Genomic DNA, 5,964 nt, shown 5'->3' with positions numbered 1-5,964 from the left:
AGAATATTTATCCTATTTCTCACATTTTAGAATATATTGCGATATATTTTTCACTTCTCAAGAAAGGATCAATTACACAAAAACAAGGCTTGAAACCGATATTGGATAGCGATTTTTAATACCGGTTAAAACCGTTAAAAACTAAAAAAAAACTGAAATCAAAATCGGAAAAATATATACCGACCACCGAAAACAAAATTAAAATGACAAAAAATATTTTCGGGTTCAAGCCCTGCAAAAAATATGTGTATTATAAAATAAAATTATTGAATTAATACGTTCAATTATTTGTACAAAACATTCTTGTTTATTGTTAATCAAATTCAATGGTTTGTAATTAAATTGGTAATATTGTTCACTATATGGTCCACTTGGCTAGTGATATACGCTGTATGACCTTATCATTAATCAATTACCTACCATCAAATCAAATGAAGAATAACACACAGAACTCTAAATCATTAAATATATAATAATATAATATACCTACTTTACATACAAAATTAAATAATAGAATGACTTAAACAAAAAAAACTATGAAGGTATATTTTAACAGTTTTTAATATAATATTAAGAGAATATTTCAAGGTTTTTTTAAGAGTATATTAGCATCATTTTTTAAGCTTTTAAGATCCTAAGAATTCGCTCGCCAGTTATATATTATTGTTATTTAAACTCAAGAAAAATATTGTCATCAATATTTAAATAGGTACTTGTGAAATATTAATCATTTATTACACAAGCTAGTTCCGTTATACTTAATATCTGACGTGATTTTAATCAAATCTATATAAAACAAACAAAAAGTAAACGAAAGAGAAATTAAATTATAGTTCTTAGTTTGCATATTGTAAATGTGAGTTATAGTTAGCGATCTGTTAAAATATTTGTCATAGTCACATTGAAAAATGGTTTCCAACCATCGCCGTACAGCTTACCTAAATTGTATACAATAGTTAAACTGTTATTATTACCATAATCACCAACGTTCAAGAAAAACATAATTTCTAGGTTATTGTCAGCATTCTTACAAAGGCGATGAAAACACATTTTCTTATTTTTTATTTAAACCAATAAATCATTTTCAGGTTTTTGTTTTATTTATTTTGATACGTGAGAATGAGAGATTTAGAGCACAACGTAGATCCGGATTTGTACTCGAAAAAAACAAATGTCAGTCACCACAAGTTTTTAATAAAAATAATGATGTATTGGTCCCGTTTCAACCCTCACAACTGTCTGCAAATTATTTTAATATGCACCGATGTCAACGGCTAAAAGAGATTCAAACGTTTACAAAAAAAAATTGGTTTAATAATTTTGACATTCCTATTTAGCTATTTTTTATAGCCTAAGAACACTGATTGCTAAAAATTACCTTCCTTTACATATTTGTTGAAGTTTTCATTTAAGCCTTCACTCGGTTGAATTTGTACAAAAAGGTAGTTTTTTCGTATACAAAACTCATACAAACAAAATTTCGTTCGTAATGTGATTTATTAACGTTTTATATTATAATATACGTCATATATACCTGTATAAATATATTTTTTTTAAACGAAAATCAGAAAAAAAATGGTATTAAGTCCAAAAGATATTTTTGAACGTTTACACTCGTTAAGGTTAAAATATATTTTCAACTACCTAACTTTACTGTCATACAATATGATATATCATAATACATATACATATATGAAGCATTGCCAAAGGGGCCGAATGTAGTGTTGAATGTAGCAAATTTCCTCGGGGGTGTCAACATAAGAGGAGTTGAATATTTGTTCATATAAATATTACACACAGATGCAATGCATAAACGATTTGTATACAATATAAATATACAGAGTGTAACAGAATGATCTGACATAAAATAAAAAAATTATGCTAGTTCAACGTATGACGAAAATTGTGAAAATTATAAGAATAAGTAATTAATCTAAGATATATTATACTCATGCCATGTCCAAAAATAATATTTTGAAAAAAAAATTACGTTTTAAATTAATTTATTCCAAAAAAATATTAATATTTTAAAAAATTCTAAAAACTAAACAACTTAAATTAGATAAATGTTTTTTTTTTTCAAAACTGTTCTTATATAATCATATTTACAAATTAGCTATTTTAAAATTTCCCTAAAATATTTGATTCGAATGTTTTAATTTTAATTCTTGGTTTCAAGAAATAAAAACAAAAACAGTTTATACTATCAATAGGTATAATAGCGCTATGCCTATAATGTTAATAAATTATAATATATAAAAAAATTAAATGTAATTATTAATATTATAACAAAAGTTGTCGCATTATAGTCAGTTATTTCTGTTATACCCTGTGTAATATATGCAATATGCGTGTATATTACTTACTTAGTAACACGTGATAGTCGAATGTCAATAGTTAATTTATAAATAAGTGACAATACATACTATGATTATTGTGAAATAATATATAGAATCATATCGAATAATAATATAATATAGTGTCGTAAGTCAGCGTGCCAGTTACAAAATATCCTCAACACAAAAGTTACATAATATTAATATATTCCGCAAAGTCCCTGATAGGTACCTACGCTCAAAAAAACTTTATAATAATATACTATGCATAATATTATTATACATTATATCCTATAGGTGTAGTTTTGTATTTTACATTTTATCACAAAATAAACATATTCTTCTTTATTTCACGTAAAATTATTTATTCTTCTTTTTAGTATCAAAAAATATTTAAACTTATGTATTTGGAAATATATATTATTTCTATAACGAATGTATACTATAAGATCAATGGAAATGGTAAAAATCATTTACTTCAATGAACAATAATAAAGTATGGATGTGAATTAAACCATTGAGAATGTTAATACAAGAATGATTTTTGCTTGATGAAAATAGTTACACCTTTTTTTTATTATTATTGAACTATTATATCATCATACGGAAGGGGCGGTTTGCAACAATTTTTTTTCTCCGGAATAACAAATATTCCAAAATTGATCATGAATTTAGTATTAATTAATTATTATATTTTATGACAACGTCCATATTAGTCATGTTTCGGTTTATCATAAAATAAATCATAAAAATGTTTTTTCTGTCTAATAATTTTCGCTGAAACTGTAATTTTACCATGTGGCTTACTGTAGCTCACGCCAGTGTCAAAAAATGTCAAACTTATTCGTTTTATAATTTACACTTTGTCCGGTTAATATTAAAATGTCGATAAAGTGTCTTTTCGGATTATTTGTCTGGACGTTGACATGTTTAATTCGTTATCCAAACGGTAAAAAAATCGTTCCAACTTTTCGTGTTTTTCGTATTTCTGACACGCTTAATTATTGTTAGTCGATGTTTTTACAGGTTTATTCGTCCCACGGGATGAAAAAGAAGTTGTCTCTAGACGATAAGGGCAGATGTTGCTCGGTGCAAATAAATAAATCTTTTGAAAACCCTTATCCTGCTGCAATCTCGATTAACGTTATAGCATTTACGTTTTAATCATTTGTTCTGTGCACTCAATCGTCATTATTCTAATAATATAACCACCAAACTAATTTAGGTTTATTGAAGTCACGAGAAAATAGTTATTTCTAAAACCATTTGATCGAAACCATATTATATAACACCAAGCCGTTAGGTTGTCTCGTACTCTCATCACGGTATCTACAAACGTAATAATTACGTAAATTATCGAATATAAAATATAAATAATTTAAGAATAATTTAGACGATACATCATAAAGTAAAAATTGAAGGTATACGTTATTTGTTTTGTATTATCATATTAATTTTAAGGTATCTACCAACTAAATAGGAATCGCTATTAAATAACATGAAAAAATGTTGGTTTTAAAAATGTTAAAAAAAGATAGAGATAGTATTGAATATTCCACATTTAACGTTATATTTATATATTATTGAACTATGCGTCTATTAAATTAAAATATACATCATAGGTTCATACACCATTTTACACGAAAACGCTAAAATATCTATGTGATTCATAAAAACTTGTCGAAGCACGATTTCTTAACTGTGTTTTTTCTATATTTTTTCTAAATTAAATACTATTCAATCGTCCTCTCTATAGTTCCATAATGTTCGTAACTATACGATTCTTAGGAAGGTAATGCAAATAAAACGCCATGCTTTAAATTCTGTTTTATATTACATTTTTTACTGAATGTTGTGAAAATTACAAAAATACACTGAAAACTGTTAGAAATGTTTTATTTTCACTATAAAAAGTATTATTACTCGCTTCACGTAAGGCTTAAATTAGACGAAATTTGATTGAAACCACAAGAACAACCTTGAAACCTTAATTTAAAGAAACGTATTTTATGATACTGACCTAAAATAATGCAATAAACAACAGCGGTTGTGTCGTATAGACGTATAGTTTTGATGTTTTTGATTAATTTAAAATTAATTTTGTCAATAATGACAGGAATAATTTGCCACACATCGAGCGGGTTGTTTTTTGGGTGACCCCAATGGTTCAATCCCAATTTTTTTTTTTTAGATTTTTCTGAAGTATTTTCTTAAGCTTTCATTCATGCATATTACATAACGGATTAATGATATCAACATACTCAGACGAGGAGAGAAAATAATTTATCTAAAACATGTAGAAAATTAAATTATAGGATATACGTTTTAACTACCAGCTACCCATTAAACTGATGGAAAACTTCTCTGAATTATTTATTTTTCGAAAACTCGGAAAGAAGAAAATATGCGTATTTTGTATAATCTAGTGATTCCCAAAGTGTGCGCTGTGGTTCCCTGTTCCACCGCGTAGTCTTTACAGGGACGCCGTGGTACCGTATAATTTGATAGATATGGTCCAAAAATATATTTGGAAACCTGGCGATGGCTGTTATAAAAACAATTATGATTATATAAATAAAAATGTATAAATTATGTATAATTTTAATCAAATAGATATTTTCATATTAGGTTTCCATTACAATTTTTATTAATTTTTTCACACCTTTGGAAAAACTCAGTTCAAAAAAAAGAGCCAAAAAAGTATGGGAACCGATGATCTAATCATCGGGGGGTGGGAGGCTAAGACTTAGTCAGGAAAGTTAGCCCCCCTAGTTATGAAACTGCAAATTGATAGGCAATGTGCGAAAATTCGATTTGATACAAGCTTGTACCCGAACTGTCTAACCAATAAAATAATGAATACTTACTAATTTCTACTAATAATTTCTCCTGTAACCAATAGCAATCATTTATAAACAAAACTGTCCATCGCAAATCTCAAAATCTCTGTTTTAGGTTAGGTTATCTCCCTGGGTTAGGTTATTGGACCTTTTTTTTTTCAGCTTATAACCGACGACGTCGCGGGAATTGCTTTCGCATAACCGCCGCGACGCCGCCATCGTTTATTGACAAACAACACACCGAAATGATTGTTAGGCGGGACAAATCCCTCCTAACCCCCTCACAATGGTCATAACGTTTTTTTTTTTTTTTTTTTAAAATATACATTTTATTTTATGGTTCGGTGATTCGTGTTGGCAGGCCGACCGGAGTCCGCCGCCCTGTTTAACTCGTTCTTAGCTCCTTTTCACGAGCCGACCGTAGTCCGCCGCTCTGGAGTCACGTACTCGGATGTCCTCCGCTTCCGGTTAGTCACAAGTGTCACAAGTGGGGGATGAAGAACGTGGTCGGTGACACCTCCGACGTTTCGCTGTTGCGACTCGAGGGTGAGACTGACCGTTCTTCATCGTGGTCCCTTGTGGCTCAGGCTGGAGCTTGCCACGCTCTTCGCCTGTTCGTTGCTGCTCTGTGGTAGGCCTGGTCTTCTCGTTCGTTGTCTTCCTTTGTCGACATGATGGATTCGATCATGGCGATCAGCTCGTTTCGATTTGTCCTTGATTGAGCAGCAAACGTTGTCTGGCGATGGTTTCCTCCGGCAGTCAACCAGCGAGGGTCCGCACAGGATTTC

The 5,964-nt window shown here is 29.6% G+C and overlaps 1 protein-coding gene across 1 annotated transcript in view; it reads right to left on the bottom strand.

Annotated features, from left to right (window-relative positions):
• The window catches only part of LOC100568787 (nose resistant to fluoxetine protein 6), a 135,475-nt gene that overhangs the window by 35,589 nt on the left and 93,922 nt on the right, over positions 1-5,964 (bottom strand). The gene's annotated exons all lie outside the window — the stretch shown is intronic.

The sequence above is a fragment of the Acyrthosiphon pisum genome, chromosome A3 (genome assembly GCF_005508785.2).
Source record: "Acyrthosiphon pisum isolate AL4f chromosome A3, pea_aphid_22Mar2018_4r6ur, whole genome shotgun sequence".
In the NCBI taxonomy this organism is placed as follows: domain Eukaryota; kingdom Metazoa; phylum Arthropoda; class Insecta; order Hemiptera; family Aphididae; genus Acyrthosiphon; species Acyrthosiphon pisum.
Note: the sequence above shows the minus strand (reverse complement) of the source record. Positions and strands in the feature narration are given on the sequence as shown.